The 25,869-nt window shown below is 40.1% G+C and overlaps 1 protein-coding gene across 10 annotated transcripts in view; it reads right to left on the minus strand.

Moving 5' to 3' along the window:
- ATP2B2 (ATPase plasma membrane Ca2+ transporting 2) overlaps positions 1-25,869 on the minus strand; it is a 409,505-nt gene that overhangs the window by 264,211 nt on the left and 119,425 nt on the right. For all 10 annotated transcript variants that reach the window (XM_027701197.1, XM_027701186.1, XM_027701198.1 and 7 more), the window contains exon 3: positions 5,971-6,075. The gene's annotated coding sequence lies outside the window, so the exon portion shown is untranslated. The remainder of the gene's footprint in view (positions 1-5,970; positions 6,076-25,869) is intronic.

The raw sequence follows: 25,869 nt of genomic DNA on the forward strand, positions 1-25,869 counted from the left end.
AAGCAAAGCATCACTTCACTGAGTGCTGAAGCACCAACATCTGCAGAGAGAAATTACGGAGAAATCTAAAATAAAATTTAAAAACAAGTTACTCTGTCCATCCAAATAGACAATAAGAAGCCAAAAAACTCAAAACCTCTGTCTTGGAATACTAAAGAGACAAGTAAGGAACAAAGACAGCAGGAGCCTGAAGTCAGGTCCAAGCCTGAGACACAAGTTGGCCACGTGAGCAAGGGAGGGTGAGGAGGGAGGTCACAAACTGCTCTCGAGCTTCCTTTGCTGTTCTGGAGGACCCTCCAGCTCAGGGAAAGATGTGTAGGAAGTGCAATGGATTCCACAATCCTGCAAAAGCGGGGAAGTATCAAATACCCATTCAAAACAGGTATTAATATCAGTGGCTTGGATGAACTCCCCGGAGGGGAAATGAATTGCAACAGGGAATGACTGGATCACCAAACTGAAAGCAAACAGAGAATTTACCTACTTTGTGTAAGAGTGCACAATTCCTGAAGTCAAGGGAAATTCTGACAGCCATGGGCAACAGCAGGCAAAACACAGACTTAAAATTTAAAACTGCTAAACAAGATCTAAGAGCATAATAGACATTCTAATAATAACTAGGTAAAAAAAGGACTAGTATTTTGTCTAAATTGAGCTAAGCCTGATCTCAGCAAGGAGCTGCACTTGCAGGGCAAATTGAAAAAGAGAGGCAAGAACACCAAAGTAAATGAGAGACTTTCTAGTACCCAGGAAAACAGTAAAACAATGTCAGCTGGAAAATAAATCCCCAATCCGGTCTCTGCTGGATATATTCATTTCAGTTTCTCCTTGAAAAAGGGAAATTTAACACGGGAATGAAGGAGAAAAGTTGAGGAATCAGCAAAGCAGGCTCAGGTGGGGTCATGAAAGGAAACCTTCACTTTTTCATGGGATCATAAGACTCAAACTTATGCAAAAAGCAAATGCTTCTCTCTGCCTTTAAGGGTGAATTTGTACAATGTAGTGTGTGATATGTGTCAAGCAAGACTTGGCACATATCCTTAGAAATATAGTGAATAAAGACAAATGTTAACACACTCCTTTGTGAGACTTAGTTTCTATATATTAGCATTTGAATTGTACTCAGCCCTCTATGTATCACATTAAGAAAATTCACATTTTATTTGCTCTGCATTAGGAGAAACCAGCAGAAAAGCCTTAATTTGGGCTCTAGGAAGAGCCAGAAGCCAGTAGAAATCCAGTAACATGCCTACAAAATCCTGCCAAGAGAAACCCTAAAGCAGCAAGGAACAGACATGAATTTCACTTTGTGGACAGTGGCTGTTCATTGATTACAAGAGATTTATTGGTATTATCAAGGATTGTTTCAAAGTCAAGAGGAACTGGTCATTCTCAAAGCAGCTATTTTGCTGGCAGTGCAGCAAATCCACTGTATGAACAGGAAAGCCAAAATCAAAATTATCCCCAACATGCAAAACTAAAATATATTATATAAAAAAATAAAATTAATATTACAAAAATATTTTCATTATTACCAGGAAGGTCTTATCTTTTTAATTACATTCAACATTTCCAAAATATTTTTAGATCAGAAAAGGGCATCAAAACTAAGAAAGAAAGGAAGAATTACATCAATAATCAGCATTTACTGAAGTGTCAGCTGACATTTGCTGTCCCTAGCGTCATTCAATTCCTTACAATCCGGTGGAACACCAACACCCTCTGTACTCTTACCAGACAAGTGCCATGCATTTGGTGTAGAAAGGAAAATCAGCTCCTGGCACTGCTGGTCTTCGTCGTTTTTCAACCAGATAAGAAATATTTAAATCCCAAGGTAACAGCCAATAATAAGAAAATAAACTAATATTATATGTTAACTTCATGTCTAATGTGTTCAAATCCAATGGAGGGTTTGAACAGCACACACAACACAGAACTCTGCAGGAACACATTTCTTTTTTTTCTGTTTCAAAAAAAAAAAAATCTTAATTTTATTCCATTAAGACCCATTAACTCTTTTGGCTTTTTTGTTTCCATATTATATTTTAATATATTACTCAGGAGAGTCATTACACTGGGATGGTTAGTCAATAGAACACAGGAAGAGAGGTTTGCACAGACATGCTGGATAACCTCATAGGGCCGCAGGTCCCATCATCTCTAAAACAGAGAGAACAACTCATACTTTTTCTAATGCACTTCAAGATCTACTAATGAGAAACCCTAGGCAAGAACTACTGTCTTACTGTTACCCTCTCACTGAATATAGTTATGTTGTAATATCACCCCTACTGACCTATTAAAATTACGTAGAACTGAAATTAAGCAGCAATTGTATGATTAGAAAATGTCACTAACTTCAGATAGTAGAAAAGATTATTTAATTAAAGGAAGTTTGCTCTTCAAAGGAGCACGAGTTCAGATAAATTCACAGATATATTTAATTTAGTTATTCAAAATGACTGTACAGGTAATTGAAGTCACAAATCTACCCTGCTTCTGCACAACTTCTCTGAATGAATATCATGACATTCACATCTAACAAGTGACAGAAAGTGGAACATGCTCCTCTTCCCCTTCAAAACACAGGGGACAATCCCAGGAAAAATAACACAGAAATAGATGAATGGGACTGTCCTACCTCACACCTATAAACCAAACTTTGCTGACACAGATGCCGTGGTTTGGGGATGAGCTGATGCATAATTTGTGCCGAGAATTGCAGCCAAGTGAGAGTCATAATCCCATGCTTTGCTGTTACAGCTGCTTCCCTCCAATGTAGGTGAGAGAAGTGACAAAAGCACTTTGCCAAAGGTTATTGTAACTATTGGAAAAGCCAAAAGTTTCAGTGGCTTCCCAGGGCCCTGCATTTACAGGGCAGAAGTGAAATGCAGGTGGAGCTGCACGTGGTGCTGGAGATAAAACCATTTCTTCAGCTTCTCCAGTCTCAGTTCCAGCTGACATTTCAGTTCTGAGCACAGAAATAACAGCACAGCCCAAAGTGTCTCTCTTAATAACTCTGATAAATCACAGGGATGACAAAACAACACTGGGAAGGATTTCATATGGGAATATCTTTAGGAGAGGACAACAGCTGCAGCTACCTTGGGGAAGAAATAATCCTTGTGCACTCCAGGCCTCACCAGACACATTCCCACAGCCAGAGCAGTGTTACCTCCTGGTTCCTGTCATCTAAAGCTGGTGTTAAGGTCTAACCAGAACAGACACCTTGTGTTCGTCAGAGGGAACAAGCAACATCTTACATACATGGAATCTCAGTTCTGGTTGGGAGGCAAGTTAAATAATGAAACCCAGGCAGTCAGCCCATAACATCCTTCTGGAAGAGGATGTGAGAGGCTGAAGGTAGAGGGTGCTTTAGGAAGGGTTGTTGTGGGGGGGTTACAATTTTTTATTTTTACAAGTGTACCAAATTGTGGGATTGTGCCTGGCACCTTGCCTTGCCAACAGGAATTAAAACTATCGTGGATTATACTCAGAAATAGAGAAAATTATGGTATTTCAAACTCTACTTATTTCTCTACAAAAAAAACCAAAAAACCAAAGGTACAAAACCTCAAGGAGGCTTTTGTTGTTTTAATAGCTGAATGACTAAGTTACCTCTCTAGAAAGTCTGTCTTAGCTTTTCAGTCTCTTACACACGTTTGAGTGTCTGACAAATAGATTATAGACTACTTGTTTTAAGAGTTTTTGAATAAAATGAAGTTTGAATCGCTAACACTTTGAAAGACAAGCACAATATTTGGTCTGCACAGCTTGTAGCACCTGTTAAAACCTTCATTAAAGCAACGGTGCCAAACTGCTGCAGTCACAGACTGTCAGTGAGAAGTGACGCTGAACACTCTGCAATGGTTGGATGTTACAGCTGCCCACACACAGTCATTATGACCATCTTTTCATTCTGCTCTCTACTGAAAAAAACATTTTGATCTAAGTTAGATTAGTTTTAGCTAAAAGAGCCTAGCAAACATTTACGTGTAGGTGAGAACTGTAGGTACACTTATCACCCTGGTGGAAATCCATCTGGAAATTATTAGTGGCAAAAGAGGGCAAACCCTCGAGTAATTTCCATCCACATAAACATTAGATAATGTTTTGAATACATGAAAGCTGTGCAAGTGCCTTTTTGTAAAACTTAATTATTTTTATAAACTTCATAACAACTTCATAAGTTACTTCATGTTTTTGACATACAGTATCAAAGCAAATAAATAATCTAAAACCAGTTTTTAGGGTCTTCTCCATAGCAGCTACACAGACCTTACAGCTCTATTCTATGGAAAACTTCCTTAAGTACTCATGGAATACTACCAAAGCCTTTTTATCTGTATTATTCATTTCTTTGTGCTTTTCATATCAAGATTTAAGTCTGTTTCCACACACATCATAGGAGAGGAAGTGTTCTATCAACAGACACCCAGAGCAACAGGGTACTCTTGCTATGCTTTTGTTTCCAATGTTTACTTGTTAAAAAAAGAATAAGTGTGATTCTCTTTCCTAATAACAAGCTAATTAATCTCATTACCATACTGGGAATATATTTATTGTTGCCATAAAGCAAATTTGCTCAGACATCTCTTTGCAATCATAAAAATCAAAAGTAAGCTAATATTTCACTGTACAAAACTCTATTTAAAAGTAAATACTTATTCATTTTTCTTTATTGGTTCTACTCTTTCATAACCCAAAAACTTACTTTAGTAGGTAGTGTTATTTCCTCTTTTTCTATAATATTTTGAGTATTATACCTAATTTTCTCTTCTTGATGAATGAACCTTCAGTAACAAGAGAGGTAACAAATGAAAATACAGATTTTACGTGCACTGTTCCACCACTTACAAGTCACTAGAATCATTTGCTGTTCAACAGAAAATTCAAAATAAATACCTAAATAAGTTGTTCCTTTCACTTACAAAATAATGGAATTTTCATACATTCAGAGCAAATTGGACAATGCCATTTTAACATGGTTGTGAAGTTCAGCCAGTCCAATCTGCCTGGCTTCTAGTGCAGTTAGAGCTAAAGAAAACCTTGGGGGAACCTGGTGCTGCCCCATACCTTAAGTGGAACATCATGTCAGTTCATGGCTACCAAAATTTAATCATTAAAACCCCCACCAGATATTTACAGACACAAAAGAGTCTCCTCACTATTAAGGCAGAACATTTTCACACAACTGGAAAAGGCAAAGATAAGATTCATACCACAAACAGCATTATGATGAACCTGTCAACATTCCACCTGTATCTAATGATTTTATGAAGTTTTACCTTATAACACATAGTTCATGATATATATCAAATAATAGTTAAGCCATCTAATATTACTGTTGGAACTTTCATTTATGTATCCTCACTCTTGCTTTTATAACACTGTGCAGTTCTGTTCTGCAAGTAAAAATTGAAGGTTTATCTTATGAGGAACAAATTTATAATTGTGGGAAAACACTTCCTAAATCAAGTGCAGAGGAAGCATTATTTAGTCCAAAATCTCAGGGTCTGGGAAGTGGGGGAGAATCTAGAATTCTGCAAGAGCTCTTTGCAGAGGTGCCATTGAGTGGCACTGTCATCTCCTCCTGCACCTGCTTTACAGCCTCTGCCCTTACATAACCCACCATCAATGGAGTCCAAAATATACATTTGTCACATTCACTGATCCCACACTTCATTCAACACAGCGTAAAGAGAGAGCAGATTGATCTTTCTAACTGAGGGAAGCTTTCTGTAAATGATATGAAACCATAAGTAACATCGTCACGCGAAAGAAATCCCTGGTGAGTAGAATGGGAAAGTGAATAAGGCACTTCTATTTCCTTGCCTGGTGTCACTAAGCCAAATATTAAGAGTGTGTTTACCAATAAGAGTTGAATTCCTCGGGAATTCTCTAGAATTTCTATTGAGATAAAACAACAGATTTTTAATTTTGTGGAGAAAAGAGATAAAAACAACTTACAGTGCTGTCGTCTTGTGAAAACGAACGAGTGCTTCATAAACAGGGTTCCAAGTCACATAACCAGCTGGGGCTTTTCGTGTTGGTTAATCAATCTTGATTTCAAAACTGGAGGAAAGAAAGAAGATAATTAGACTTGACAAACCCCAGAGAATTAAGCAAATTAATAGAACAAACAAGGATTGATCTGAAGGATACCCCACAGGAGAAACAGATCCAAGAGCGAACATCCAGTGTCATAAATAGTTATGGACATTTTTGCAGTAAAATAATGTGATTAAAAAGTTCTAACTCTGTGACTAAAGAAGTGAATTAAAAGCTGGAAACCGTGGGCTTCAGTCCCAACAATCTCTCGTTCTCATCCATTTATCAAAGCTGTAACCCCTCTGGCCTCTCATTTATGTAAATAAATGGTACTTTTTATGCACACAGTTCTTTGGAGACTTACAACTGGTCATAATTCCCATCATCTTTAAAAATAGCTAGAAGAACATAACTCTAAACCTTCAGGACTTTAAGCTGCTCCAGAAGAGCTACTCAGCATTAGTAATATTCAGTACTAACAGGATAAATACAGAACACGAAGCAGGAGAGGGAAGTAGAAAGTAGGAAGGGGAAGCCTGAGGCCAAAAACAGCCAAGAAGGAGAAGACAGTGGGAACTAAAATGGGGAGTGCTCATCATGGTGGCTTCAGTATCTGCTGCTCTGCCTCATTTCAGAGAAGGCAGAGGGAGAGCAGTGCAGCTAGTCAGGGTTGTGTGGGTCTGTGTGTGTTCTGTGTCTGTGTGAGAGGGAAAGGCAGAGAGAGGGAGGGTGGCAGAGGGGAGAGATTCCCCTGGTTTTCCTTGCATGCCATAAGAACTTGCAAGTGAATAATTGAGAGGTCTTAAGGTCACCATACTGATGTCACCATGAATAAATGACACTCTGGTTTCATAAGAGTTGCTTAAGTGGGTGTGCTGAAATGACAGGCAGCAGTGCTGCAAGGAAGAGTCCTCCTTGGACTGGGTGCCAGCGTTCCATGTGGGAACACACCAACACTATACCATAAAGAGAAACAGAAGGAAATAAATTCTTCATATTTTTGTATTAAAAGGGAACCATTGTGCTCCAGTACAATGCCATTTTTGACCCAGAAATACATTCAGTTACTCTTGTGTCAAACAACAGCATATGGCAGAGCCGGGGGGGATACTCTGGGTAAAGAAAACATCCACTTCTGACTCGTAAGTTCCAGCTAAGGATCAATTCATCACACCCCTCAGTAAATCATCTCTGGATTCAGCTTGCAAAAACTGGATTGTTTAATGCCCTTTGAACACTATGTGAAAACATCTTTTATTATAGATGAGGATTTCCCTGCAGACACCAGTAAGACTACATCTGCTTCATCTCGGATTAATATAAAGGAGTGAGCTTCCCCATGCTCCTGCCACTAAAGTTTCAGCAATGCCAGGTTTTGCACGTCATGGACTTGATTCAGTCTCCACCTTGTGCCCAAATGAAAGTTTAAACTACACAAATACATTTAAGTTCCATATTGCTTGGATTTATAGTACTTGTTTTCGGGATAACAGCATCCCTTAAATTCTTACCATAACTTAGGTCAATTCAGTTTGCCTAATTTTATCTGGGAATTTTAGGACATGGACATCATTTCTCTGTAAACTACATTTCAAATATATTTTGAAGATTAATGTGCCACAATGCAGCGTTCCAGGACCACACAATATCTCTAGACTTTCTCCTCCCTCATGTGGCAGCAGAGAGATGAAGGGATTGAGAGCAGCCCAGGGGAGAAGGACTTAGAGGTGCTGGTGGGTGAGAGGTTGGACATGACCCAGCACACAGAAACTTCCCATGCCCTGGGCTGATCCCACGGCTTGGGCAGCAGGGGAGGGAGAGGATTCTGCCCCTCTGCCCTGCTCAGGTGAGACCCCACCTGCAGAGCTGCCTCCAGCTCTGGGGTTCCCAGCACAGGAATGATGTGGACCTGTTGGAGCAAGTCCAGAGGAGGGTCATGGAGATGATTAGAGGAGTTGAGCACCTTTCCTATGAGGAAAGGCTGAGAGAATTGGGATTGCTCAGCCTGGAAAAGAAAAGCTTCAAGATGACCTAATTGTGGCCTTCCAGTACCCAAAGGAACCTACAAGAAAGATGGAGAGGGATTATTTACAAGGGCCTGGAGGGACAGGACAAGGGGGAATAGTTTCAAACTGACAGAGAGTAGGATTAGATTAAATATCAGTAAGAAATCCTTCCCTGTGAGGGTGGGGAGGCCCTGGCACAGGTTGCCCAGAGAAGCTGTGGCTGCCCCATCCCTGGAAGTGTCCAAGGCCAGGTTGGACGGGGCTTGGAGCAACCTGGGCTAGTGGAAGGTGTCCCTGCCCATGTCAGAGGGTTGGAGCAAGACAATCTTTAGTGTCCCTTCCAACTCATGATTTTAGAAAATGATTCCATCATGTTTAATGCAAAGGGATGCACAGCCTACACTGCACCTGACGGGGCACTGACACAGCCAAGGAAGAACCCACTGAACTTGCATGCTGGAAATAAGAACCTTCTTATCATCCAGCCTTAAGATCTTGCCTACCAAAGAAAATATGACTCTTGGAACACGTTTCTAACCAAATTTTATATTATCAGAGTATACCAGCAGGTGGCAAGATTGCAAAATAAAGGAATTTTAAAAATTATTCCTATAACCCATTCACTAAGTGCTGCTTCAAGGACCCCTTCCTGGGCCATGGTGACTGTTTTGTGAGGACTTGGGGATGTATTTAAAATGTCCCCACATGGGTCTGTAAAATAAAGTACTTTAACTTTTCTTCACCACTCTTCATGCAGTCAATTTACCCACAACTACAGTAGTCCAAAGCAGCACAAGATTCCCAGTAAAGGAAACAAAAGGAATTCATGGCCACCAGCTGCACTTGTCTGAAGAGCTTGGTTTTCCCACTGTTTTACTCTTGCTTCCTCTTTCCCTGATACCCATTTGAACCTTTTAAAAAGAGCCTAAAACCTGATGTGACCACAGGGAACTGCATATTAAATGGGAATACAACTCAAGAAGATGACTAACAAAATTATGTTGCAAAGGGAGAGCAAAGACTTCACAGAGAGTATACTTAATTGGGTAATTTTTTTCCATTTATTTCTCGTGTTATATCCCAGTTATCTGTAAACCAAGACACAGAACAGCTGTTTCTAAGTTCTACCATGCCAGCAGTAAATATGTGCCATAGACATATGAGCTCAGTTTAATGGGCTGAATTTTGTATTGAGTTTGTTATTTTACAGCACCATTTTAATTTAAAATTTAGGAAAATATAAGTTCCCAGTAACTACTCAGAAATCTCTCCCTGTAATGCCTCACCCCTCGATCACAAAGGACACAATGTAAGTCCACAGTTCAGCACTGTGTCTGAGTGTCATTTATGTACATCTAATTACACACAAATAGATAAATAGGTAAATAAAGGGACATTAAATATTAGTACGGCTGATATTGGCAACAAAACTGATAACCAATCTAATTGACCCTGAGATATACAACACGAAAAACAATGATTCCAGAGATAGTTTAGGGACTTTTTTCTTCCGTTTGTAGTGTTGCACCTGCTCAGTAACATGCAGCTACACTTCACAGATGCTTAAAATATTGTCATTATCCCTTGAGCTGGAAGAAATTAGGTAGGTGTAAAATAATCAGAATGTCAAGCACATTAAATGTCAAGCATAAATAAGAACCAAAATTGGAATCTCTCAAAGATGCTGGTACTCCCACAGTTGGGCAAAAAGTGTTAACTTCAATAACTGCCCCCATTTGGGACTTGTATTATTATACAAAACACAGAATTCTTTGCCATAATGGGCATCAGCTTGAAAGCTGCTTTGGCATTAGAAAGTAAAAGTAAATGTTATCCAAAATACCAAGAAAACTTCCTGCCCCAAAATAGATTTTTCTTTGAGACTCTTCCATTCAAACACTTCAGGGTATCGAAATTAAAAAGATTTTTAAAAATCCAAATCACTTTGCAGGAGAAGAAGGGAGGGATGAGTAATATGTGAGCCTGTGTTACATGGGAGGGCACCAAAAATATAAACTGGAAAACAAACTGTCAACTTATAATATGATTCTTCATCCATTAAAACAAAATAGCTTGTTCAATCAATTTTTAATTCCATAATTCAATCATCATGAAAATTAAAATCAAACACTCTTTCCCCAGTGAATATACACCGACTAAATATTTTAAAGTGAAGATATCTAAAACCTAAATTAGATTGGAAACTCTTTCAAGAAAGGTTTTCTTTCAACTAAGTTCATGCCATACTAGCAAAACACAGTGGTAAGAAATCTAAACTGTAGTTAACTAAAATTAAAGCATTGTAAAAATATATACAACAACACAAAGCACATTATGCTCTGATTAGGTAGTAACACCCACCAGGAAATATTCAATGAAAACCGTGCAAATCTGTGTTTTCGTCTATAATGAGCATCTCCTTTCCTTCCACATCACCTGTTTAATTTTCTATTTGAACTGCACAGCCAAAGTAGCCTTTTAGGAGGTTCAGAACTTGGGAATGGCTCTGCTAAGAGGGTTTCAGCTGAGAAATTTCCTGACCACAGTCTGTGGCACTGGGCAAGCCATGACCCCATCACAGAGATGTTTTTACGTGTCACAAAATATTGAGTATTTGGATATTCCCATGGAAGAGATTCGTACTCTTCAGAGGCAGGATGGAAACATTTCTAATCTCTGCTCACTGCAGCTCTACTTCTTCACTTTTCCTTCCACCACGGGGCACCTTTCTGGGCAGAGCAGTAACAGCATCAATTGATTGACAAGAGGATGAAGAGAAACAGGTCTGAGGTCACCGAATCACTTGGCTTCAGCCAGATGAAGCTGTCAGCCCCCAGGAACAATAAAATTGATTTGATTTGCAGCAATCAAGCACCAAGGTTAAAATACCTCCATGGAACCACGTTCTGGCTGCACACAGAGTCAGAGAAGGGAAAAACATTCCACAGAGTTGAAACAAATCTTCCTTTAAAGTGACAGAAAACATCCACAACCTCGTACCACTACTGGCATGTATTTCTCCATGTTTCAGGATTTTACATCATAAGAGAGGAACCTCAAACACATAAATGTAAAAAATTCTATGATCAATTGACAGAATTAGGGCAACACATATTTACTTCTCTGGTTTAAGAAATAAAGGTTCTGTAGACTGTTCAGCACTTGCTAACCTGACATTTCCTTTCATTCAGCAGTGCTAGGATCACCATGCCAGCTTAAATCTATATTTCAAATACATAACCAACAAGAAAGTACAAAGTGGAAAGGTATAACTGGAGTTAAAATTACATGAAAGGTTTCGTTGACTTTCTTCTCTGCCTAATGAAATAGTAAGAAAATAAAAATGCCCAAAAATTTATATATGTCAAATGAGCCAATCCCATGCAGCTGAGCACTTTTTCTTGAGGTCTTCATAAAAATAACATTTTCTCTTCCTACAAAGTACTGCGATCCAGTCACAGACACAGGCAATTGAAGTACATGTTCATATTAAAAAAAAGTAATAAAATCAAATCCTCTTCAATGTTCAAGAACACTCTCTAAAGCACTTACTCTATAAAAAGAAATCTTTCTGAGAGAGTACATACACCTAATTTATTTCAGGGACCCAAACAAAAATAACAAGAGTGCCACCTATCCTTCATTAGGAATAACAGAACTTCCCATGGACTGACCTTGCTTTTAAAAATCCTGCACAATAAAACCTGACGGTTAAGAACATATAAAACTCTCCATCAGGGCAGAAGCTTTAGTAAAAAAATAAAATGCAAAGGAGTGTTGCATGTAAAAGCAGGATTAAAAAGAAATAGAGGAGGAGGAGGAGGACTGGGGAAAAAAATCTCTAAGGTATCAAGAGCATAAAATCCAAAAGAACTAAAGCAGAACTAAAGATATCTTAAAGCTTGAAGCCACATTTTGGGCTGCAGTAATGGTTTTATAAAAATAGGTTTGTGTGTAACACACAACCTGCAAACTTGGTCTAAAAGAAGCTGCTGCACAGAGGCAGAAACTGCCAAGGAACAGGAAAAAGGGAGGATTTGTCCAGTGCAGGTGACTGGAGCAGCAGAGAGAGGGGAAGGAAGGGTCATTAATTTTCCCGTTTTGTAAGATTATAGTGGCTATATGAGTAAAATACAGACTAGTAATTCTGGCACCTATACCAGGAAAATAAAAAAGGAATTATTAAACCTAGCAATAAATATGTAGAAAAATAACTTTTCTTAAGGAAGAAAGTCAGTTTTCCTTTTTGGTAAAGAGAAGTCATGGTTCATGATCTTCTGTATGCACATGGATGAGGGAGAGTCAGTTGGGTCTATATATCTGGATATATTAAAATCCAATAAATATCTTCAGGTTTTCAAAAATGCTTTCCCCAAAGGGAGTCCTATGAAAACCAAGCCACTACAAGATAATACAGAAGGCCTCTGCTTCTGGGAAAAATCTGGTGAAAAGATGGGAAGCAGGGTGGGTGTAAGTGCTCAGTTGTCCCTCCTGCAGCAGGCACTGGTAGAGCTCTGCAGGGAGCTGCACCATGACCTGGGGGCTCTGTGGATGCACATGTTAACTGGGAAAGGGAGCAGGCAGCAAAAAAAAAAAAAAAGACCTTTCAAGCTGTAACTGGACATTAAGGTATCAGATGAATTTCCCCACAGGTACCCGTGATACAACACACACATGAGAAAAGCAAACCCTAATGGTGTTGCTCAAATGGGTGAGCTCTGAGAGAATCATTTCCATCAGAAGTGAGGCTGGGATAAAATGGTGATAGTTGGCCCTACATGGGACGACATCCTTTCCATTTTCACACAACCATACAGAGCAAAAATAGTCAAATCATCATCTCCCCTCCTATGGAGGCAGGCTCCAGGGAGACCTTAAAACCCACCTTCCAGTACCTAAAGGGGCTCCAAGAGAGCTGGAGAGGGACTTCAGACAAGGGCCTGGAGTGACAGGACAAGGGGCAATGGCTTTATCTGACAGAGAGGACATTTAGATGGGATATTAGGAAGAAATTCTTCCCTGTGAGGGTGGGGAGGCCCTGGCACAGGTTGCCCAGAGAAGCTGTGGATGCCCCATCCCTGGAAGTGTCCAAGGCCAGGTTGGACGGGGCTTGGAGCAACCTGGGATAGTGGAAGGTGTCCCTGCCCATGGCAGGGTGATGGAATGAGATGATCTTTAAGGTCCAACCCAAACCATTCCATGGTGTGTACCCTGATTATCAGTCACAACTGCCTGTTAGCTAGATAGAAATCTCCTGAGGATGAAGCAGTATTCTTTAAATCAAGTGGACAGCCAGTGCTGACAGCTAAACAATCATCCACACTGAATTCCCCAGAAGACTGAGCTGTGAGACACCAAGCACCAGGAAGCACTGCTTGCCAAGCAGATTTTCTACAGAGACATGAATTCCAGGATAAACAAAATGCAGTCTCGTGTTGGAAAGTAATGGAGGTTACCTCAAACCTGTCAAAATTCACAACTTCAACCCCCCAAAATACTACCCTTCTAATGCAACTGTTTACTGTAGGAAAAAGGTGGGAAGCTGTCCAAATGAGTACTGCAACCTCTCCAAAGAACAAGATGTGAACTCAAAGATCAGTATATATCACGTTCCCCAGCAAAAGCTCCACAGTGAAAAGTACCTATGGACTGATTTACACCAAAAAAAAGTGAATGATAATTAATTTATTGATAGAGCTTTGCTCCAGGGGTTTATATAATATCAGGAAAGTCACTAAGTATAATTATTGCTATATAATCAATTAGGGAGTACATATTATTTCACTCTCATTCAGCTCTGTTTGGAATCACATCCAAGACATTTAAAATTGTACTCCAGTTAAAAAAATCTGCTGTATATTCTCATCAGAGAAGTTTCAGAAGGATGCTATTAATAAGTATTGAAACAAATACAAAGAATGGCAAAAAAGCAGAAGTGTGAAAAATATTTCCCATTAACATGTGCATATGGTTTCACTCAAAACAAATTTTCTTGCAAGAAACATGTTTATATAATATTAAGTTGTTACATTACCAAACTGACTGTAAGTTTATAAGGGGACCAATTTTATTTAGGCGCTGTAAAAATTTAAGCTGGGAGGCAAAAAATTTCAATATATATGGAAATAATGGAGGTAAAGTCCTGGAGGAAAACTGCCTCAATATATTTGAGAGAAAAAAAAAAGAAGGTAAAGACAAAACAAAAGCTTTGTTTCTGAGCTCCTAATGAATGCCAAAAGTCCAAGGAAAGAGGAGGGAGGCCGGGATCCAGCCTCCATCTCATACGAAGATGTGTAAGACAGATTCATAAATTGCTGTGTTGCACCAAGTTATTAAATCCCCTGTGATGAGTAGAGGGGTCTCCTGTTGACCTTCCCTTAATGTACCGTGTGTACTTATAAAGGAGCACCTTGATCTTTTCCCAGCTCCATCACGTGCCAAGGTAACCAACTGCACTTGCAGGAGAAACTTAACACAGGACAAAAATAAAGGCCGAACACCCAACTAAAAACCCCAACTGCATTTACAGGCAAGAACCAGCTGACAGTTCCATAAATTGTTCAGCACTGGGGAGGACTGGTCCCTGGGTGGGGTTGCTGTTGATTAGGACCTTCTTCTCAGGACTGTCTGCACTGTGACAGCGAAGGAAGTTACACACAGTTCACACTTAATCACAGAATCCCAGAATGGTTTGGGTTGGAAGGGACTTTAAAGATCTTGTGATTCCACCCCCTGCCATGGGCAGGGACAACTTCCACTATCCCAGGTTGCTCCAAGCCCTGTCCAACCTGGCCTTGGACACTTCCCTGGGCAACCTGTGCCAGTGCACTTATCCTTAAATCTTTATGCAAGCTTGCAATTGTAAGTGATTTTAAGAAGCCCATCATACAGCAAAGGTCACATGTCCCCAGGCATTGCTTGAGCACCCAAGTACTTGTCAATATTACCAAAGCATTATTTGAGTACTCAGCTGCAACACTATTTTTAAGCAATTTTTAATCCAGCTTCATGCTTGGATGAAATAAACAATTTGAATAAAGGATTCTGCTGTAAATGTCAGGTTTTTTTTCTTGGCATTTACTTGCTTTTGGAATGTGGATTAGCCTTCATGCTCAGCGGGACTGAAGCGGCACTGATACGTGATAATGCTAAAAATGTAATAATGCAGGGATTTCTATGCATGAACATTCCCAGGCAATCCATACCCAAGGAAATGACCCGAACTGTGTGAGGTTAACACTGCTCACTGCACTCCAAGGACAGAGACCAGCACGTGCCTGTTACAGCTCTCAGCTCCTGATCAAATAAAAGCTGGGAGTTACTTCTGGTAGAGAAACAAAACCATAAATAGCAGGCAAGATACAATTGATCTTGTTGGGTGGGGAGGCCCTGGCACAGGTTGCCCAGGGAAGCTGTGGCTGCCCCATCCCTGGAAGTGTCCAAGGCCAGGTTGGACGAGGCTTGGAGCAACCTGGGATAGTGGAAGGTGTCCCTGACATGTCAGGGGGTGGAAGAAGATGATCTTCAATGTCCCTTCCAACTCTAACTGTTCCATGATGATCGAGAAGCTCATGGGACTCAAAGGCACTTCCTTACTTAGCCAGGTAAACATCAAAACCATCAAAAACACATGCTGGTGGCTTAATGACCTGCCCTGAATTGCCAACCCTTCTGTGTACCACTGTAATTCTGGAATTTATGGCAATTAAGGAAAGAGCAGGTGGGAAAATAAGACAGTGGCTCACTAGACAAGTATGTTCTTGCAGCTGGGAAACGGAGGAAGCACAATGGCACACCTACACTCCTCAGGGTAGAGTGACACCAGTCTTTTGTGAAGTGAGGATCCTGAATATTTAAAGAAAAGTAAGGGAGAAAACACTTCAAGAGGAAAAGCTGGTGCATGAGCCCTCACAGCAAGTGTTCAAGGGTGGAAGGAAGACCAGTACCTTCAGCACTGCCTTATACCACAGGTAAATAAGATTGCAAGAATATTTGTCCTTATTTTCAGCGATCAAAAGGATAAACATGAAACTAATGTAACAACTTGTTACACTGGGAAACAAATGGGGTAGGTTAGTCAGATATACATATATATACTTATTTCAAAAATGCCACAACCTACTAAAATATGTAGCACTCTGTTGAGGAGGGGCAGCACCATTCTGAGGCACAATCCCTATCTCAGCCTTCCAAAAGAAGGGCATTTTGCTAACTGCAGTCAAAAAATTGTAAGAAAAAACCCCAAATCATTATATTCAGTATTTATACTTATTTATAACGTTAAATATTTACTCTTTGCTTTTTGATTTGAAAATAACAAATGCAACACTTTTAGCTTTTTACCTACCCCCAATAGCACCAGAGCAGCTAAAAAAAGATGGCAGAATCTCCCCATATGTATATTTAAGAGGAAGGCACTGAGTTCAAAACTGACTCGTCTTCCTCCAATTTCAGTCAAGTTACTTGAAAAGGACATTGGAGGAGGGAGTCCCACCCGAGTTGCTTTGCTCTGGGGATTGCAGGAAGTGTTTGACACTGTTTCACAGGAAAAGCAGGGCACTTTCACTGCCTGAGCTGCAGCACATTCCCAAAGAGCTGAGCCCACTGCTCACTCATCCTCACAAAGTTCCTGCATAGAGTCAGCATGGCTGTGGTGCCTTCTACAGACTTTCTGTGAGCGTTTGAAGCAGCACATCCTGGACACTGCAGCAGAAATGATATCTGAATAAATATGATAGATGGGTAATTCAAAAAGTCCTCTCAAAGATTCATTGTGACCAAGACAGACTCCTGCTCCTCTACAGCCATTACTGTCTGCTCTGCAAAAGGACACTGCAATCTTCCCTTCCCTCAGACTATTACCCAAAGACACCAATAAAACCAAAACTACTCAGTGAGCTGCTGCAGATTGCTAAATGATGGCCTTACACAAAGCTCATCAGCTTGACTTGGGTATTGTAATCACCACTAACAAGTTAGATATTTCATGCAAAATGCCATCCTAGTCCCCACTCAGAATTACCAACCTTCCAAACAGCCTTCCTAAGCCAATCTGAGTCAGTCAGAAATAACAGGTTCATTTCTTTCAAATAAATTCAACATGGCTCACAGGAAAAAAAGGCAAATTTTATTTGCCTCTGAAACACAGAGACTGTTCCAGATTTCTAGTACTTGAAAGAGGCTCATACAAGTAATAATACTGCCCAAATGCCTCTTTCTTTAAAATTAGCACCTAAAATTTAAAAAAGCGTCTTCCGTATCCTGCAGGATTTCCTTGTCTGCTTAACTCCTCAAGGGTTTGCTGTAAATGAGGTGAAGGAACCTAATGTTGGGGCAAATGAAAAAATAACCCTCTTGACCTTGTTCCAGATTGAAAAGATTAAGAAGAGATCCATCCAAACGCTGAGAGCATCAGAGTGAGGTGTCTCAACTCCCCAGTGCAGGACACAGCCAGGAGCTCTACACAGCAGCAGCTCCACGTGCAGGGAGCAGACACAAAGACCCAAAAAATATAAGGTTAGGTTTGTTTCAAGCTGGCACATGGAACATCCACTTGCTGTAGCAAGACCAGACTCAAACAGTTTATAATTTTCCCCTTTCGTTTCCAGCTTCCTGGGAAATTGCAGCTGCCTGGGCAGCTCTCTGGGCATTGGGATTGCTGTGTTTGTCACTTCAGCACAGCTGGAGCACGGGGTGAAGACAACGCCCCAGCTCAGAATGATACAAACTGTGACTACCTGTCTTCTTCAAGGCTCACATGGCTGGCACACAGCAGGGGGATATCCAGTCTCTCACAGGCAATTCCAAAAGCAGTTCAAGGTCTTGCTCCTAATTCTTTAAGCAACCCCGTTTCTTTACAGAGTAAGTTCTGACTGAGTTGTCAGACCTACATTTCCCTGGGAAGGACAGACAGCTGGGAAGAAAATGTAGGAAGGTCATGAGTAAAGTTTGCTCTGGTGAAGGTAACACTGACACAAGGCAACCATTTGGGCACCAGAAAAAAGAAATGAAGTCACCTCTGGGAAACTGAAATTACTCCCTATGAGGGTGGGGAGGCCCTGGCACAAGTTGCCAAGCTGTGGCTGCCCCATCCCTGGAAGTGTCCAAGGCCAGGTTGGACAGGGCTTGGAGCAACCTGGCATATTGCAAGGTGTCCCTGCACCATTCTAGGATTCTGTGTTTCTATAAACTCCCCTGCTGAGCAGGAACATCTCAATGCCAAAAGTTGCCCTAGAAACTAAAATTCTGTTCACTAGTAACATTCCCTCATCATCATTTATTGTCCCTAACTCCATACTGGTCTCAAAGCTTTAACCCAGAAAAGATGGATTTCACATCAGAATGAAAGCTGGAATGGAAATAGCCCTTTGTAAATGATGGATATGCATTACACCCTAAAAATCCTTCTTGGAAAATGTCAGATAGCTGCAGTCTGAGGCATTGGATGTATTGTGTGAATGCTGCCAAAGTATAGAGAACTCAAAAGGACAGGACAAATACCTAAAAGGAAGATTAGACAATCCCATGTCACTCCCTAATTTTCCACAAAACAAGAACTTCTAAAGTACATGTTATGAATTATTAATTTCTAGCTTAGAGATTATGCAAATGCTCAAGAAAACCACTTTGCTCTTCAGACCATTAAAACAACCAAACATTCGAGTACTCTGTCACTGCTGCCCCCAAGCAACCAAGGACTTAGTTTTGCTGGCAGAGCCATGTGGAGAAGTTCCAGACCTCAGTGCTTAATCCTGCCCTGCCAAATGCAGCACCAACAGCCTTGTGCTGTCAGCTCTGAGCCTGGCTCTGTCCTAACCCCAACACTCACTGGAACAGCACCTTAAAACATTTTTATTATTATTCAGCAGACTGTCTTAAAGTCATTGTTAAAGCAACTCAATGCAACAATTATATTTTAATACACTCCTAATTTTTCCTTATCAAAGTCCTAGAGCTGATTTCAAACCTCTCTGCAAATATAAGTGCAGCTTATTTCAAAACAAGTCAGAATTTACAAAACATTCCCATCTAATTGCACAGTGACAGGAATAACCTTCATGGTAAGAAAGCAATGCTCAGTTTGCTTATCAGAAAATTCAGCAATCCGCCAAACATCTGAAAATGCAAAAATGTGTTGGGAATGATATGGAAAAAAATGATCTTAATTGAAAAATAATGGCTTGTCTGAATTTTATTTTCTTTGCATCTTTTAAAAGAAAATTTAGACAGCTCTGCACTCATATTGAATCTAAATATAATTGCAATACATCATTATAATCCTCACAGGAGAGATGTCATATCAGTAGCAACCAGACCCTGATGTGGATCAGGATAACGGGGAAGACAGAGGAGGAAGAACAGAGCTCCCTCCTGCATAGCATTTTTCAGGCACACTGTACATCAACACAATCAAACAGCACAGTCACCTTGTTGAATAATGAATAACGAAATGAAAAGAAAATTAAGGGAGCAGCAAGCAAGGGGGAAAAGATTCAAGCTGACATTTGAAATGAGAGGAAGTCACCGAGTGGTTCACAGTGACTGTTCCAGATGGCAGGAGCTATTTTGGCCAGACTACCTGGCTGGGATGGGAGCTGCAGTTAGGTAAGCAGAAGGGGGCAGGAAGGAGGAAAGGAACAAAGGGAAAAAAAAATAATCACTGAAAATGGGATTTTTAGCCTGCAGGCCTCCTAATTCTGAACCTCATGAGGAAGAGAAAGTTCCAAAATAAAGTAGTAACTTGCCATGATCGTTTAGGAAAAGGAAATCAATTACCTCTCAGGATTACAGACACAGAAATTCCTTTTGGCCACAGTATGGATTCATTATCTCTCCCGTGCCTGGCTTTCTCTAAACATAATTAAATCGACTATTTCTTATGAGGAAATCTTACATGTGCTTTAGGCCACATAACGCATCTTGCCATCTAATTCTATTTTTCATCTGTACTTTCCCCCATCAACCTCTCTTACAGTACTGGGAAGAAAGGAAAAGCCCTTCTGTATATATTCATCTCTTTTTTTCTCTGTTTGCCTTGAGGTCCAATGCATATTCTAGCTGTCAAAAGTGATTTCCCTGCTCACTGAGCAAATATTCTCAACAAGGGTTTTCTTTTTTATTTACTACTATTAGACAGTGATTTTACAGGCACAGGTAATAGAAATGCAGGCAGGTCAGAGTGCGTCAAAGATTTATCTCTGGGCAGGACGTCTAGTTTCATTAAATATAGAAATGAAGTTTATGTAAGTGGAACACAAGGTTGCTGCGAGTTGGCTTTGGGACATAGGCGACAAAGTTGCAACTGAATGATGACAAAACATAACAAAGGGAATAAGAACCTCACATGACCCCAAGCCTGTGTGTTATGTGAATATCCCACTTTCAGAAGAGGATTGTTTTAAACAGTATATCAAATTATATCTTAAAAACCTGAAACTGGTTTAAGTCTTATGCCTGGTGCCTGCTAAACCCAAATATTTTGTATTCCATAGGACTGGGCTTAACATGATAAATGAAACACAAAGTAAGAAAATGTGAAACAAGTGTAGAAGAGATCTAAAGTAGATTTATAACTATCTGGCAGCAATGTGTGAACTATCCACCATTACATAGAGAAACCCAGAGTGAATCCCACAGTCGGAGTCAGTGTCTCCAGAGTACTCAATTCAATTTTAACACAACTCAAGGCTTTTCCCAGGGGCTGTATTGAGGGAATGGAAATGATTGCGCGGGTCTCACAAACAGCCTGCACCTTTACCTGGCCTGCTGGAACTCAAACACACCATGGCACCCACATCCATAAAAGAGTAAAGCCTTAGGGAGCTCCTGCCAAAACAGCTGATGTCCTGCTAAAAGGTGTCCTGGTGAGCGGGTTGATGCTGGGAACAGCATTTCCAGAACTGAAAGACCCAGTACATCAGAGTTTTAAATTATCTCAACAGACAGCAAGGAATGGATCACTGTAGGGATGAAACCAGACCAGAGGTTAAGGGCATTCTTTTAAAGGCACCCAAAGGAAGCACAGTCACGTTTTCAGTTAGGAATTTAAACAGCAGGAACGATCAGTGGGCCTTAGAAACCTAATTGTTGGTCACCTGAATGTATTTAGACCCCAATAAGCACTGATTACAACTTTAAATACCTCAGTTTCTTATTCTAACCATCAGATATCAGCAACTGTGGCTGAACTACATATCACAGTCCTTGTCACAGTGCAGGGGCTCCACTGCTCAACCCCCCTAAACCCCGAGATATTTTCCAAATGCTGTGACCATGGAAGTTAATGGAGAAAGGTCCTTACAAAATGCCTAAAGCTTCTTTAAAATCACCACAATGTCTTAGCAGTTGTTATAAGTGAACTGCTAAATAGAATTAAAATTCAAGCAAGGTCAGGTACCAAGGATTATATTCCCTAAAAAGATTGAATAGAAAACTCAGAAATATTTCAGGCAACCCTTTACGTGTTCATTAAACACCACAACAAAACAATAAACCAGAATATGGAAAGCAAAGTGTCAGGACAGCTTGGGAAGTTGAAGATGGAACAAGAAGAAAGGCCAACAGCTTGTCAAGCAAAAGACAGATCTCACATGTGAACACAGCTACAAACTCCATGGCATCCTGCAACTTGGAAAATGTCTGGGGTGGCAGAAGATACTGATAAGTAGGATTTTGTGCACTTGTTTCGTGGATAGAGGAGAAATGCAGGAAATATCATCCTGTCACTACTAAAGTAATGGTGTAAACAGAGAACAAGAAAAGCACACACCAAACATGGACAATACGTAGCTACTGCCAGTGTGTCAGGAATGTGAACATAAAAATAGAGCTTTCTGTTTCTTCAATTAATTAAAAATAATTAATCCATAAATAAAAACCTAATATATTATTATTATTATTATTATTAAACAATGTATTGGTGTTAATCAACTCTAAATACAAAAAGAAATCAAATCAGGTTTGTTAGAAGAATTATTAAATATCTGCGTTGAAGTAATGAAAAATAACAAGGCTTCACATTTTTTCATTATTATTGCAAAGAATTACGTGGAAAATACAGAAGTAAGAAAAGTTGCTCCCTGATAGACAAATTAATGTTAGGATTATTAAAGAAATCCAAATTTGTACAGAAAACAAGTTTTTGCAGTTAAAGGCCAGTGTGTCCTCTAAAGCCCATGGGTAAGGTAATAGGAGATCTAGAATAAGAAAAGATACATGAGAACACAAGGCAAGATCCAAGCTTCCAATGCAAAAAATAAATAACATTCTGATTTCCAATGTTGTTGAGATTATTGTCTAATTGTTAGGAAAGCTACAGACCTTCCATGGCTCTTGCCCCTGAGGGTACACAGTGCTGGAACAGCAGCAAGAGTTCAAATAAATTAAATAAAGCTAAGCTAAAAGTTCAGCCAGAGAAGAATGCCAGCACTGACAAGCCATGGAGAAGGAACCAGGAATGTGGAATGGTTATACAACTAAGAGAGGAAGAAATCAAGAACCCCCCTCTGTGACTGGCTGAGCTAATGAAGCCTTGCTTGCTTCTCTACTGTCTAACAGTCTGCAAGATTAAAATGGAGCTTTCTTCACAAATTAGTGACATTTCAGAAGATCTTATTCCCAAGCAGCTTTTTGGTATGCAACAGGGATCATCAGCCTTTTTCTTAAGGCTTTTTTTCCCCTCAGCCTGGTCATCTGCTTTCCCTGCTGGCAGGAACTCCCTGTGTTCTGTCTCCACCTGCCAAATAGACTAAAACTGGCCCCAGGATTCAAGAATTATTGAAGTGTGGGGGAAAAAAAGGGAGTGAATGCAGAGACACACCAACAGATTTGATCTGAATGTTTCTGAGGGTAACAACTGCCAGATCTTTGCAGCTCTTCCTCAGCCATTTCAGCTTCTCATTTTGCATTTTCCCCTCTCCTACCCCCACTCAGAAGCACCATGTCAGGAGAAGAAACTAGGTTTTGGGAATGAATCACCTTCTCAACATGTCTCTTTATGAGATTCTTTCCTCTTTGGAAACTCAGCATATGCAACCATATGAAATCATACATATGCAACAGAAAACCCAACCAACTACATTTATTACAAGCCCAGAAAAGGGAATTAAAAGAATTTATTCTTTCCGGTGGGATAAATATTTCGCACAAGTTAAAAACAAGCCATTTTCTGATTATTGACAATGAGGACAAAGAAGGCAAATGGTCACGATGAACTTGTCAAACCTTCCCAGCAGCTCCTCGTGAGGGAAGCTACCCTACTTTCCAGAGCAGTTTTCTTCAGACTCATCACTTTCTGCTAACAGATGGGGAGCTGAAGATAGAAAGAAGCAGAGTTGATGCCTAGCACCAAGGGGAGGGAAAAAATTATCTCAGCAGGAGATTCTTTAAAAAAAAAAAAATCAGCAACTGTCCTTCTCCTCAGAAAGTAGGGGAGGAGAGGGGAAGTGTGGAAGACGAAGGATCAAAGGCTTTTCCCATGTTCTGAATGCCAAGCTGAGCTCTTCCAGCCTCTTCTCGATCCTTGCTCCTACTTGCTCATTTTCCTAATCATCAGTGCTCACATAAGAGTAGTAGTAAGAAAATAGCTCTCCAGATGTCTAACACATTCTATGATCAAAAAAGCTTCCTGGTACTCTAAAAAAATGAAAGATACATTTTTTCTGTAAGACCCAGCACACTGAGGCTAATCCTTAATCCTGAATTCCTGTCTGGATTAGTTTCTTCACCAAGTGGTCAGGATTTCACTAACTCAGAGAGGCACTAATGGCAGAACAGGATAGAATTACACAGAAGCAGAGCAAATGGGATTGTGCTGAAATAGGCTCTCTGATGCAGATTGGAGTTTAGATTTTGCCATTGAGACATAAAGTTTTCTTGAAGTTGTGATGATATAGTAAAAATATCACTAGTCTTAAGTCACTTAACCTTTTTCCCCCCTTCTACCACAAAACAAAACAAATCATGAGCGTTATGGACACAGGAGAATATTTATCAGCAGTGCTATTAAAAACAAAAAAACCCCCACAACCCCCTCCCAATAAATTTAGTTGAACTAAACATCTTTAAACTGCAATATTTGCAATACTCAATGGGGGAAAACCCCCATAAATCAATTCAAGCTTACCTAGTGCTGAAAGGACAATGTGTTAACATTATTTTTTAGCATCGTTTGTCATCATTTTCTAGAAGACAAAGCACATTCCATTTATATTTGGATGTGTTTGTGCATGCACATGTGCCCCTTTTATGTGGTTACATAAAAACGTATACAGAATTTGGAGATAGTGTCACTAAAACACTGGAAAGTATTCACATCATCTTATCTACAGCCAAGTTGAAATTCAGATTGAAATCCAAATGAGGGAGTTTGGAAGCAATTCTTTAGTTTTCATGTCAGTGATTTACTGAATAAATTGAGTAGGAACAGGCTGGTTTGTTCGCCCAGTGCTAACGTTCACAAAGTGGGTAACACAAGTCTTGCCCAAAGTGTCAGAACCTCAGGGAAGAAGGAACAGTATTTGCACAATACAAATTTTAGATTTTCTAGGCTGAGCACTTCCACTGATCTTATAGCAGATCCATGGCATCTACAAATGAAATAATTCTCTTTTTGTTTGGTCATTTAAGTCAGAAAATGCCTTGAGGTCCTTAGCATCAGCAGATACATATTCACGGAGTCTCCACACAGTTAAAATCTTCCAGTTACAATCAGACTGAAAAGGTTGCAATGAAGAGAAATATCAAAGGCATGCTTTAATATAAATATCAAACTCAGCTTCTTCATCAATAATCTGATATTTATGAGGGTTGAGACCTCATGATATTGGATGTCCAGACTTATAACTCGTGCAAATGAGGTTATACTGGAGCTGTGTCAGAAGAGCTGGAACAACATGGAATTGGAGAGAGACTATTTACAAGGGCCTGGAGTGACAGGACAGGGAGAATGGCTTCAAACTGACAGACAGGAGGTTTAGATTGGATATTAGGAAGAAATTCTTTGCTGTGAGGGTCGTGGATTGGGTATTAGGAAGAAATTCTTCCCTGTGAGGGTGGGGAGGCCCTGGCACAGGTTGCCCAGAGAAGCTGTGGCTGCCCCATCCCTGGAAGTGTCCAAGGCCAGGTTGGACGGGGCTTGGAGCAACCTGGGCTAGTGGAAGGTGTCCCTGCCCATGACAGGTGTTGGAACTGGATGATTTTTAAGGTCCCTTCCAACCCAAACCATTCTGGGATTCTATGATTTCCTTTTAGTTCCAGTTTTATGAGCCAGGTGAGAGAACACAGGGATTAAAAAAATAATTGCACGCATATTCCTTCAAGTGAAAAGGTTCCATTTCTCTTTCCTCTAAAAGAAAAGAGGTCATCATCAACAGAGTGGGATGGGAACCAGGGTGAGAATGTTTCTAAGGAGGTTTGCCTTTCACAGGGCAGGCACAGCATTGCAAGACTGATTTTTAAACAGGAGAGTGAAGATAATAATCAAGCTCTAAGAAGGCTAAGAATTATCAGGGTGTATATACACACATATATATATAAAACCCCAGAATAATAAAAGATAAAAGGTTTACTGAAAGTATTAGTGCTTCTATATATTATTTCTGAATGAATACTAGATGCTGAGTAGAAAAACAGAATACAAATGCACATATTCACACACCCCCAAAGTATGCAAAACAAAAACCACAAGTACACCATAATGGTTTGATTATTATTGATGTCAGAAGAACATCAACTAATTAAATACATCTTCTCCCTTTCAGGAAGGAACTGCAACCTCTGCAGACTTGAGAAATCTACATGGATTTGGATGAAA

Source organism: Neopelma chrysocephalum, unplaced genomic scaffold (assembly GCF_003984885.1).
Source record: "Neopelma chrysocephalum unplaced genomic scaffold, ASM398488v2 Primary Assembly neopelma1_151, whole genome shotgun sequence".
NCBI lineage: Eukaryota > Metazoa > Chordata > Aves > Passeriformes > Pipridae > Neopelma > Neopelma chrysocephalum.